Raw genomic sequence first — 12355 nt, forward strand, 5'->3', positions numbered from 1 at the left:
CATGCACTCATCTTCACCTGGCTCCTTTCTCTTCTTTCTTATATGAAACTTCCCTACCCCTCCCTCTTTAAGGGGATTTAGCATGGCATGTAGAGCCTACCAGGACAATTCTACCTCTCTCAAGACCCTTAATTTAGTCACACCTGCAAAGTCCTTTTGCACCATATAAGGTAATATTCACATGTTCCGGGGAATGGGGTGAAGGGTCAATATTCAGCCTATCACACCATCTGTCAGTGGTCCCAGGAAATAGGGCCAGGATAAGCAGGGGTACATGAGGGATCAAGAACTGTGATTTTGGCCAGAGTGGAGCAGGCCTAAGGGAAGGGCACCTCTCTGTGGCTTCCTGAAGTTAGGGGTGATTCCTGACCCAGGGGAGATGAATTGGTCTGTCAGGGAGAAGGTGGTCAGGATGTAGCCAGGATGACTCAGTCATTGCCCAGCCTCACAGACCCTTCTTGGCCAAACTGGAGGGAATCTAGATGCACCCAGGGACATGTGGGGCAGAAAGTTACTACATTCCCTCTCGTGCCCACTTAGGCCCCACTGAAAAAGAACAAAGAGCCACATTCATCTCTAGCACAGTGTAAGCCACCCTCCACCCTTAATCTTATCTAATTCCCACCTTTCCCCAAGGAGGGCATCAGCCACAGCTCAGAGGCACCACAACTCAAACAGGCACAGCAATTTGCTCACACGTGTCTATTTCCAGAGTCCTAGGGATCCTGCCAAGGTGAAGAGATCCAATTTGAGTTGAACAGACCTCGGGTCCTATCCTGGCTCTGCACTTAGTGGCCCTGTGACCTCAGCCACCACCTTGCAATATCTGTCCCTGCATCTCTACACTCGGAGGCACTGTTACTGCTAATGTCTACCTTATAGGGTTAATCATGATGATAGGCAAAGTGCTGAGCAGTGTTTGGCACAAAAACCCTCAGCTAACAAACACTAGCATTCACAGCCCTGCCCGGTGCAAGGAACAGGGCCTGCCCTTGCCCGATGGGGAGGGTGCAAGGCTGAGATGCTGGCTGCTTTGCTGCTGTAGTCTGCAGCCTGCTGAGCTGGCCTGGTTAGGAAGGGGGTTTCTACACAGAGGACTTCCTGGGGTCGTAAGAGTTGGACTCTTCCAGTCCAATTTAGCCCTTTCACCTCCCCAGCCAGTCTGCTGCCAACCCTTAGCAAAGCAGAGGGCAGGGAAGCCCCAGAGAATTTCCCACTTGTCTCCACCACCACTGCTGACCCATCTTGAAGGGCTTCAAGGCCTGTGTTGTTCTGCCAGCTCAGAGGCTCTCAGCGGGCCCTGCCTAACACCAAGTGCCAGCTCCAGCAGCAGGGCTGGCAGCCAGACTTGAAAAAGCAAGGGTGTCCCACCCCTGCCCCTGGCTGCTAGAGGCTTCTGCCTGGACAAGAATCCCTTTCAGAGCTGTGAGCCCAGTCAGGGGACAGACTTGTGATTGTGCACATTGTTTTAAAGAGCTTTAGCAAACACAACTGACCCAACGATTGCCTGAATAACATTGACTCTGGAAGTCACCATGCCCAGGGTGTCCACAGAAACTCCACTGCAGTCCTGCCTGATCAGTCCCTGGCACCCAAGGCCTGGCAGTGGGTAGACAAGAGAATGGTACACCTCACACCCACTCACAAACATGGCAATCTGCCCTTTACTGAGTGCCATTGTATGCCAGCCTCTGCCCTTGTTATAGGTGAGGGGCTAGTGACCTATAAAAAATTCCCTATACCTCTGCCATCATAATGAATTTGACCCAAATGAACCTCCTCCACTAGTTCCAAAATGACCTGCTCCAACCTGTTATGTACAGCTCCTGCCCTGAGTCTCATAACTTGCTTCTGCTTTTCTCATGGGCCCCTCAGACAGGGTGGTGTGATGAGATCTGAGTCCTCTGAAGGCCCCTCAGCTCCTGATGCTGTGTTGCCAAGCACTGTCCTGTGTGCCACAGCCTGGCCCTGATTGTGAGCAGTCAGCATACACTGGCTCAGAGCTCATTTTCAGCTCATGACAGCATACCTTATCTGTTTACCAAAATGTGACACATCTTGGAGTTCATCCTTTAAAACAGGAGTACTGCAGGCACAGCTACACGCCCCATATGGCCTGGGCCTGCTTATCCCTGACATCACTAACAAAACAGAACAAAAAACCACTCAGACTTAAGTTCAAGTTCCACCCATCACGCACGTTATCACTCCTGCTGCAAACAAAGTGCCCAACTGGAGTCTTATCAGAAGGACTCTCCTTTTCCTCCCTCCTGAACAAGGGGATCCCACAGAACTGACTCAAGAGCCTGGGCTGGCCAAAGGCAGTCCATGGAAGAGGATCGGGAGGCACGATGAAAGTTACAAATAGGCCCAGACTGACCAGAATCTCTTCTCAGAGATGAGGCAGGAAGGGGACCCCAAGTCTAATGCCACTGGGGATGGCACTGGCTTTGGCCTCAAGTCTGGTGTTATAAAATTGAGAACTGGCTAAATCCCTAACTCCACCAAGTTCAGAATTGGGTGTTGTTTTGGTTTTGCCTATTAACGTGGAGTAGAAACTTATCTGTTTCAAGATTAATCAGTATAAGCAGGTCTATTTTTGTAGGTGTTTAATAGTATGAACAAGAACTGCTCTTCCCAAATTCCCACCCCAGCTTCTCCCACCTAACCAATCAGGATATTGCTCACAAAGAGGCGAACTGCATAGGAAGATACTATATATTTATATATATATTTTTTTCTCTTACTTGTTTTCGTCCTTTAGGTTTGGCCTGTGTAAATGAAATAGAGTACTGAGGATTTAGCCAATTTTTCAAATCCCTCTAGCTCCATAACAAGCTGCAGTCTTATAATGAGGAACAGGTTAGCTGATGGTCCTTATACTGACTTTCACGTGTACCCATTATTCTGAGCTTTGGTTTCTCCAATTACAAAAATTAAGACAAAAGATTGAGAACAGATTTCTCTAATGAAGCTAGATTTTCAGGGAGCCCCAGCCCATTTTCAAGGACCATAAGTACTATCTTTATAATTTGTATTCTTTTTCTTAAATACCCCCACATTGCATATGCCTATGACTCTGCAAAACCTGATCCACCCCCAGATGCTGACATGTAGCTAACGGACAGGCACTAAAGATTCACAACATTTTAAAGAAGGAAACCAAACTCCATGAAAGAGAGATAGGAAAGCATGCTCCTTTATCTTTGCTTTTACCAATGCTTTTTTTCTTTTTAACTGATGCTAAAATGTTGGGAACGTTAGTAGTTAACAGCAAGCCAACATCAGATATGCATTAACATGATTCTACTTGAAAAGCTACAGAGCTTTGGGTTACAATGGTGTCTATTATTAATGAAGAGATAAGGAATTTTCACTGTGAAAAATAAAACTAAGCTCATACAAAATTTAACTTAGCTAATTTGAATTGAAGGCTGCAAAGCAGGGGAAGCCAGAAAGAGAAAAAAGAGATAGGAAAGGCTATGAAGCAGAGAAAGAATGGGAAACCAGTCAATAAGGCAGGAAAAAACATCCCCTCATCTTGAGCCCCTGTGTAGAATGGAGAAGGCCCTGCTAATGCTCTGTGTAGCAATGGAGAGTACAACACAGAACAGACCCCTTCTTTGCTGAAATATTACATGGTGTTGGGTAAGAAGGCACCAGTCACTGTTAATTCAGCAAATGTTTTTGCTCTTTGTCACCAGATGCTGGGAACATAATAATGAGTAAACAGACGTGGCCTCTGAGTTCCAGTCTGGAGGGAATGCAGCCAAGCAGAGGCCAGTGCCGTTCAGAGTAATGTGTGCTTTGGTAGGAAAGGCAGAGGACTTTAGGGGAATGCAAACAGGGGCATCGGATCCAGCTCTGGAGAATCAGGGAAGATCTCAGGGCCTGTAAGCACTCACCAGAAGAAGAATGAAAAGTGTGTTTCAGGCAGAACTAAGAGGGAAGCATTCAGTGCTTCTGAAGCCTGGTGTGTGTTGTGTGTTGGGGAGGAGGATAGAGGCAGCATTATTCGAGCAGTGCTGGATCATATGGGTTTTGAAAGCCTTGGTAGGAAGTGTGAATTCAAAGGTAGTAAGAGTGACTTTATGATGTCACCAGAGAGTGTGAGGACCAGTGAGATGCAAGGCTGGAGACAGGGAGGCCAGTTTGATGGCTGTGTCAATTGAGGCAAAAGATGCTGGTAGCCTAGAGAGAAGCTGTAACCATGGATGGAGAGATGGTATGGATTTAAAAATACTTGAGTCACAACAAACTGCTTTGACAGTTGGTTAGAAATGAGGTGTGAGGCACCCAAGGAATCTAAAATGACCTCAGATACATCTGACCTGAACAGTTGGGCAGCCAGATGGTAGAGGCATTTTTGACTCCAGGAGGGACAGCTTCAGTGCTTCTGAACTGAATCAGCCAGTAGGATAAAAGGAAACTTCAGAATTTATAGCAGAAGGTCAAGTTGAAAGGTCTGAGAAAGACTGACCTATTAAAGTTGTGGACGACAGGACAAAGGAGAAAAGGGCAAGAGTTGGAGAAGTCAGGTTGAGAAGTCAATTGAAAAGACATTCTGATAATAAAAACAGGCTACAAAACCATGTGTACAGTAAGATACACATGCACAGGATCCATACAAAGGAAAGACATTGGTGAAGCCTCCCTGAATGTAAGATCAATGGTGCTTGGTAGTTCCTTCTCTTGGCTTTGCTGTAGTATTTGAAAACTAAAGATTGCACAATAAGTGTGTTGGGTTTTTTGTAATAAAAAAATATTTTTATTATGAAGGTGGGAGATTATTGAAAGGCTTTTAACTTAAATTGAGGAATGTAATTAGAAAGGAGCTAAAGGAGGTAATATGATTGACTGCCTCACAAACTCATACATGGATTCACTTACAAAGATTAAAACATACTGGTCCTGAATTCCATCTCAAGAGATTGATTCAATTGGCAGGAACTGTGGCCTGGGCCCTGGAGAGTTTTTAACACTTCCCGGGTGATTCTAATGTCAGCAGATGGCAAACCACTAATGTAATTATGAAAAGAATGACAACCTTTTTGACTAGCATTCTGAGTTAATTAAAAAGGAGTGAGACTCTTGGGGAGGTTTTCAGGGTTAGGCCATGAGACTCCGTCAAAAGTTAGTAATGAGTCAATGTCCACAAGGTTGGTCATGGAGTCAGTCACACAGTACGTCCTTAAATGATAGCCTGGTGAAGAGAGCTGAACTAAACCCCGAGACGACACAGGATGGGGATGGGACTAAGAAACTGCAAGAAATAGAGCATTTTTATGGGAAGAAAATCTGAGGCTTCTGTTGTTGAAAACAGGTGGCAAATGTTATTGTATATCTAAAGGCAAGGAATCTCACCCTAAGGCAATACTCAGCAAAGACCAACAATCAGACAGCAACTCAGCTGAAGACCTTCATGGGCACAGACCATAGAGCACAAGGAGTGGTTTTCAAACAATCTGTCACTACGAGCCAGCAGTGGGTGACCATCCCAGGCTGCATGTTTCATGGCAAAACTGTCCTAGCAGAGACAACAGGGTGATGCCTGCCTACAATTCTAGTCCCTCCACCAATATCCTTGTCTTCTTGGGTGAGTTACCTCATAGTCCTGACCTCCCACTCCTTGTCTGGAAAAGGGAGGAGGATGTTGCTGTTTCACAGGTTTCTCGTGTTTAAATAGAGTGGGAACAGCTAATAAGGTTTCTTAATTGCTTTGTGATTGCCATTATTTGAAACAGGAAGCGAGTACTGTACAGTAAATCCTTGGCTTGTGAGCATAATTCGTTTGAGAAACATACTTGTTATCCAAAGCATTTGTATATCAAAGTGTATTTCCTCATAAGAAATAATGGAAATGTGGGTGATTCGTTCCACAACCCAAAAAATTTCATATAAAAATGATTACAATGCTGTAACACAAAATAATGAAATATTTAAAAAAATAAATTGACCTGTACTTACCTTTGAAAACCTTCATAGCTGGTGTGAGGGAGACGAGAGATCGTTGTGTAGATGACTTTCACGATCACTAATGGAATCACTGCTATCTACTGGCTCAATGGAATCTCTTTCTTTTCATGCAACTTTAATGATGCTTTTGCCTCCTTTTGAGGATTTCACAGAAATTTGACATTGTATTGTCGTTAAACAGATTCATCACTCCCACTGCTACAGCCTTATCCGGTGGCACTTTTCTACAAAATTTTGCATGGATCCTGCATTTTACACATCACCCTGATCTCATTCGAAGTAAAGAATTCCTCCCCCTCTGCAGATGAAATCTCCATAACCTCTTGCTGTTTGGAGACATCACAATTCCTCAGTGTGTGCGCACGCACATGCGCACACAAGCAATCAAGAGAGAACCATCGGCCCATTTGTAATCATGTGATGATTGGCATCCCGCACTACTCATATTGAAGGCATCGTTCACTTATCAAGTTAAAATTTATTAGAAATGTTTGCTTGTCTTGCAGAACACACATGGAATAAGTTACTCGTGATCCAAGGTTTTACTGTATATATAACTGTTAAAGCCAGCTGGGGACATGCGTATGATTCAGTGACAGACCCCTTGCCTAGTATCTGTGAGGCACTGGGTTTGCGCCCCAGCAGTGGGAAAAAAAAATTAATCTGGTCCATTGTACCAAAAATCTTCCTGCCTCACTTCTCTCACCTGATATTTTCTCTTACTTAACCTTCCAAACCCTAAAGGAAGGTAGCTAGGAAACTACTCTTTTTGATAGATTAATGGCATAGGGTAGGTAGGCTTTTTAAAAACAAAGTTTAACTTGATATGTTAGTATATGACTGTACTCCCAGCACTCTTGGAGGCTGAAACATGGTGGTTGCAAGTTCAAGCCCAGTCTGGACAATTTAACAACTTTTTTTTTCTTTTTTTTCTTTTTGCACTGGGGATCGAACTCAGGACCTTGCACTTGCCAGGCAGGTGCTTTGCAATGAGCTAAATCATAGGCCAACAATTTAACAACTTAATGAGACCCTGTCACAAAATTTAAAAAATTTTAAGGGCTAGGGATGTAACTTAGTGCAAAGGCCCTGAGTTCAAACCCCAGTACCAAAACAAAACAAAAAATCCACCCAATGTAAAAAGCAGAATCAACAAACTTAAAGCTTTATTATATAAAATATCTTGATGTTAGTCGCTGTCAGAACATAGACAATAGTTATTGAAATTTTAACTAAGGAAAGGCAAAAGGCAACTGTAGTGACGTGTGTGGGGTTTTGCTTATATTTCATTAAATCTGAAATGCCTTTTCTTTGATTGTGAAATATGCCATCATTTTATATATTACTAAGTAAAAAGAATGTTCCCAATTTATAACACAATACTTTCCTCTTAAGATTTTTCCTTATTAAAAGAATTCTTAAATTTATTTAAACATCTATTGTTACCATGTATCACTCTTGTACATATCTAAGAGAGAAAACAAGTGAAAAGAATCAGTTAAGGTATTTCACAAAAACACATTTACACTCTTCTGAGTCACTTTGCAGTCATCAGTAGCCTGTTTTTCCACACAATAATGTCCTCTGGGCCATCCAGCAAATTGGTGATATGGTTTCTCATTATCTCCCATATTTTCTTCTGAACAACTGACATTTTTTTTTCAAGTTTTCTTGCCTAGTGTGTGATAGACAATGCTCCTGTGCATACCTTGGTAACAAAATATAACTCAGTTTTATCTACTTGTTGGTATCTTCCCTTCTTAAGTCCTACAATGCTACATTTCTCAAACTTTCATGTTCATGCAAATCACTTGGGGATCTTGGTAAACAGTAAATAAAGAACAGATCTTTACTGCAGCCTGAAATCCTACTGTTCTCACAGGTGAGGCCAACACTGCTGGTCCCAGAATCACAGGTTAGGCAACAAAGCTATAAAGCAACTGAACCAACTGATTGCTTCTTTGCAAGAAAAAATGGGAGTGTGATTATCCCTCCAACAAATTTGCTTCACTAATACCAAATTTATGCCCTGTTTCTGTTTCCATCCTCTTTTATGTATGCAATAATTTTTCATTTCAATGCCAAATCACAGTATAATCTTTTTGAAATCACTTAAATGGCAATGAAACTCAAGATGTGTAGCACCAGCAATGCCTGTGACTCACTGAAGTGATAGCAAAGTGCAGAGCTAGGGCTGAGTAAGTACTGCACAGTCTTGGGCCCCCCCCATGTCAACTATAACATATCAAAAATTGCAATCTACACCCCAAAATCAGAGACAAAGAGAAATGGGGAAAATGCAGCTTCGGGTCAGGGAAATATGGAAAATCTGTTGCAAACCCCTGTATTGTTTTAGTCTCTACTCTTCACAGATTTTTTTTCTATATAAGAAAATGCTAAAATCAGAATTAGGAAGTATGAGCTTAGTAATAGCTCCAGTATGTTCCTCAGAGACTCTGTTTTTAACTTTTGATTTCACCTTTGTGAGTGAAACGTAAAGATGGAAGTTCCTCAGTGTGAGCCCTGATGACCTGTTTACAACCAGCCTCCCAACAGTCAGTGTCATGAGGCCACCCACTCACTGAAAACTCCCAGCTCCCAGCTCTACCCAGTTTACCAAAGCTGCACCTCTGAGGTCCCATTCCTGAAACTCTCCAGTCCTCCAGGGAGAGTCTGAGGCCACTCAAGACTGGGATCCACTGGTTTAGTATCTGCACACCTTTCTGCAGGACTTAGCCCATCAGTTTGCCATGCAGCAAACACTGCCAGGTGTTAAAGGGTCTAATATAAAACCTCTCCCCTCCTAATGGACTTTTACTCCAAATAGGTTAGAAGAGAATACTGAGAATGCGCTGGGTGTTCAGAAGAGGACTGAAAGATAGGAAGAAGAGTTGCTTCCACTGGATGTGGTTGGAAAAGTCTTCGTGAAGAACATGAGAAGTGTGCTAGGTCTCGAAGGATGGATGATATTCACGTGGGTTAGGAGAAACCATTTCAGCCGGGCGGCACAACAGAAACGAAGGCAAGGAAGCAGGCACAGCGTGGGCCAGGTGTTCCAAAGAGTTGGTTCAGGTAACCGTATCAGAAAATAGATGCTTGGAAACTTTAAAATAAATTCTTTTGCCCTACAAGAATTTACCCTTTGTTTCTTTCTTCTCCTTCTCCCCTCGTTTCAAGTTCAGAGAGGAGAGACCAAGAACCTTCTGTGGTTTTCCTTCTGTGCTGCAGGCCACATTGCTGTCTGCTGCTTCATCCTGGTTGCCTGGCCACTCAGTGTGCTTCTGAACCACCTCCTCTGCCCCATTCCCTGTCCTGTCAGCTGCTCCACCAGGAGAACTGCAAGCTCATTGCAATATTAGTGTGAGCAAAACACAACTGGAGAGGAAATTTTGCTGCTCTGTTCCAAATAGCATATGGTACCTCCCAAAAGCTAAAATAAATGATTTTTTAATCATCTGCCGTTCAAGATTATCCACGCTCCCTTTCCTCAGTGTGGATAATTGAAGGTTGGCTGTATTTGGATTTCAAAGTAGTTTGGACTTTATTGAAATCCAAGGCTCGCAGTTGGCTCCCCACAGCCGCACTGGGTATCCATGCCTGTAATTAAATTGATCTTCGAAGGGAAGGCCAGGAGGTAGCTCTGATGTGAATGGTTACCAGAGAAAGACAATTGACATTTTTGTGCTGCACATGTGTCCCACATGTGGGACCAAAAGGATACCAACTGCTTTCGATGCAGAGAGAGGCCTCTTGTGTGGCTCTGAGGTGCTGTTCCCTCTGGACAGTGCTGCTCTCTGAACAGCCTGCACCCCTTTTAGGTTTGATCTCACTGTGGTACCCACGGGTCTTATGTTGCAAGCAGAGACATTAGAGGTGATCTATTTTTCTGGTGGGCAAAATTTGTCACACACTTGTACACAAACAGCCTAGGACTGAAGTTTTAAGGCAAGGGCAGCACTGAATACAGCATGGTAAGAGTCTGTCTGTTCCCAGCAGGTGTGTGCAGTTTGTGTGTGAGGAGGAAGGTGGGCAGCCTCTTCAAAAATGTACAGGCTCATGAGTAGGAGGTGTGTTGCTTCAAACAGAGTGGTCCCTAGGTGCAGGGGACAGATGGGCAAAAAGAGAAGATATGAGCCATCCCTTCACCTGGATGTGTTTTCCATCCAGACAAAAAGGAAGGAAATTTTTAAAATAAAAACATGGGAACACATACAAAAGAAGCAGTTGAGGAGGGTCTCAGCAGCTGCAGAGGTGCCTCATGGTGCTGAGGCCCAGCACTGCAATGTTGGAAGGGGGCCCAGGAAGCAGGATGTCACTGGCTGCCCAAGGAACTGAGCAGGAGACTGAGCCAACTTAGAGGGGCAGTAGGACAAGGGAGAGAGGGAAGCAGGATGCATCAGCTGAGCCTTCTGGGTACTCTCAGTGACTCAGCCACACTGTGCTCTGCTTGTGATCAAGGATGCTTTCACTGGGCTAGTGGCCATGGATGGTATTGTCCAGAAGTGCACTGCTGCATGGACTTGAGACTGCTCCCACCCCTGTTGAGGCCCAGAAGCAGGATTTGGGCACCATATTCAAGGTCTCATACCATTTTGCTACAGTTAGGACCCGTGCGACCAACATTCAGCATCTCCCCCAGATCACACTCAGCAGCCTCTTCCCTGCTGCCCTTCCACCACCAACATCCTGCTCTGGCCACGGCCGCTTCTGTTTTGCTCTCTGGACTCTGCTGGCTGAGCAGAAATGATGCCTTTGATCAACCCAGGAAGAGATGAGGAGTGTGCTGTGGCTGGCCTCCCCACCCTCTCCCTCCTCAGCCTCCTCCCCTTCTCTGCCTTGCGCCCGAGACTGCCCCACCACCCCTATCATGCTCGGGCTTCCATCAAGATTCCCTGAACACATGGAATTTGTTACTGACTATTTATGGCTCTCCTACTGTCCCCCAGCCCTGTACAACCAGCTGGCTCACCACCAAAATGAGGATGAGCGTCTGGGCTAGGAGAACAAGCCATCCAAGGTATCATTTCATGCCCTCCTTGGAGAGGATGGCCAGGCCATTTTTATGATTAAACTCACTAACCACTCCTACCGGCCTCCATGACAGCTTCTCCAGACCATAGTGGTTACTGATTAAAGAAAGCCTGGGTTATTTTTCTTGGAAGATAATTAAATGCAAGCACAGAAGGAGAGAGAGAAATAGAGCTGTCCTCTGCAACATTCCTTACAAAACCTACGGATTGCTCAGCCCATCTCCTCATCACACCAGATGCCTCTGATTGCCCAACAACAAGTGTGTATGTCATGGAGGTGCAGCCACCATGGCTCTGCCCTTCACTGGAAGAATGCATAGACTCCTCCAGAGGCTCAGACAGTATGCTGGACCCTGAGTGCAGACTAGAGCTGCCCCCAGGGACCCTCTGCAACAGGGAGTCTGGTCAGTATGCACTTGAGCGGCTGGAGGAGGATTTCAGGGTGTCCCTTCCCAAGTTGCTCATTGCTGGCTGGTTCTGCTCCTGCCAAGCTGCCTATCCATCCTGCTTTATAGACTGGAGAACTGCAGCTGGGCCTCAAAGGCGCATGCATGCTGGCCCCTCTGATTTGGGGACAGTGAACAGTCCACTGGCAGCTCTCCCAACAGGAATAGCGAGTCTGTGCTTCAAATAAAGTTTCCTCTAAAAATATAATAAAAATAAAGCACTAGCCTGGTGTTTCCCATATGTGTGCCTGCCTTTTACGGCCTGCACTCTATCCTCACTCGCTGAGAGAAGAAACACTGGTGACTTCGTACAGGATTTCTGAATGGAGAAATGCAAGGGTAAAATGTGTCAGCAGTGGGGGCCAGACCAGTGCACAGTGAGACAGTGGTTATCTGGGGGATGCCGATGGAAACTGGGAGGGCTAGTCCCTCTCCCACTGCCACCCATCCTTGGCAACTTCCCAGACAGAGCCTGAGTTCCATGAACAAAGCCAGCACTGAGACTCAGGAGAGCCACATTCTAGTTCCAGCTCTAATTAGCTGGGAGACATTACACAATCCCAGAACTTTTTCTAAGCTTTAGGATTCTCATCTACAAAAGAGTCAGAGTTGGGCCACATCATCTCTAAAATCTCTCAAAGTAATTCTAGGCCTTGAGGGAAGGAAAATAAATTGGAGTTGCAGTCCCCAACCCTGAAAAAACTAATGATGTTGAACATATACCACCAAAAGGAAAGACTGCACAAACCTACAAATGGTGGCAGTAATAAGTTCTTGCTTTGTGTCTGCCACCATCTATCTCCACTGCTTCTGGCAACACATTTTCAAGTGTTATCTAGTCAATCCTCACACAGCACCAGTGCGGCTCTGCTTTCCCAGATGACCCAGCTGCAGGAGCAAAGT

At 44.9% G+C, this 12355-nt stretch overlaps 1 long non-coding RNA gene across 1 annotated transcript in view; it reads right to left on the minus strand.

The window, feature by feature from the left end:
* LOC110351071 (uncharacterized) overlaps positions 1 to 6377 on the minus strand; it is a 100264-nt gene extending 93887 nt beyond the window's left edge. The window contains exon 1 of the long non-coding RNA XR_002398086.2: positions 5968 to 6377. This is a non-coding gene — a long non-coding RNA (uncharacterized LOC110351071). The remainder of the gene's footprint in view (positions 1 to 5967) is intronic.
* Between the last annotated feature and the right edge of the window lie 5978 nt (positions 6378 to 12355).

This window comes from Heterocephalus glaber, unplaced genomic scaffold, assembly GCF_053883595.1.
Source record: "Heterocephalus glaber isolate CG9 unplaced genomic scaffold, H.glaber_assembly_v1.0 deba00000347, whole genome shotgun sequence".
NCBI classification, from domain to species: domain Eukaryota; kingdom Metazoa; phylum Chordata; class Mammalia; order Rodentia; family Bathyergidae; genus Heterocephalus; species Heterocephalus glaber.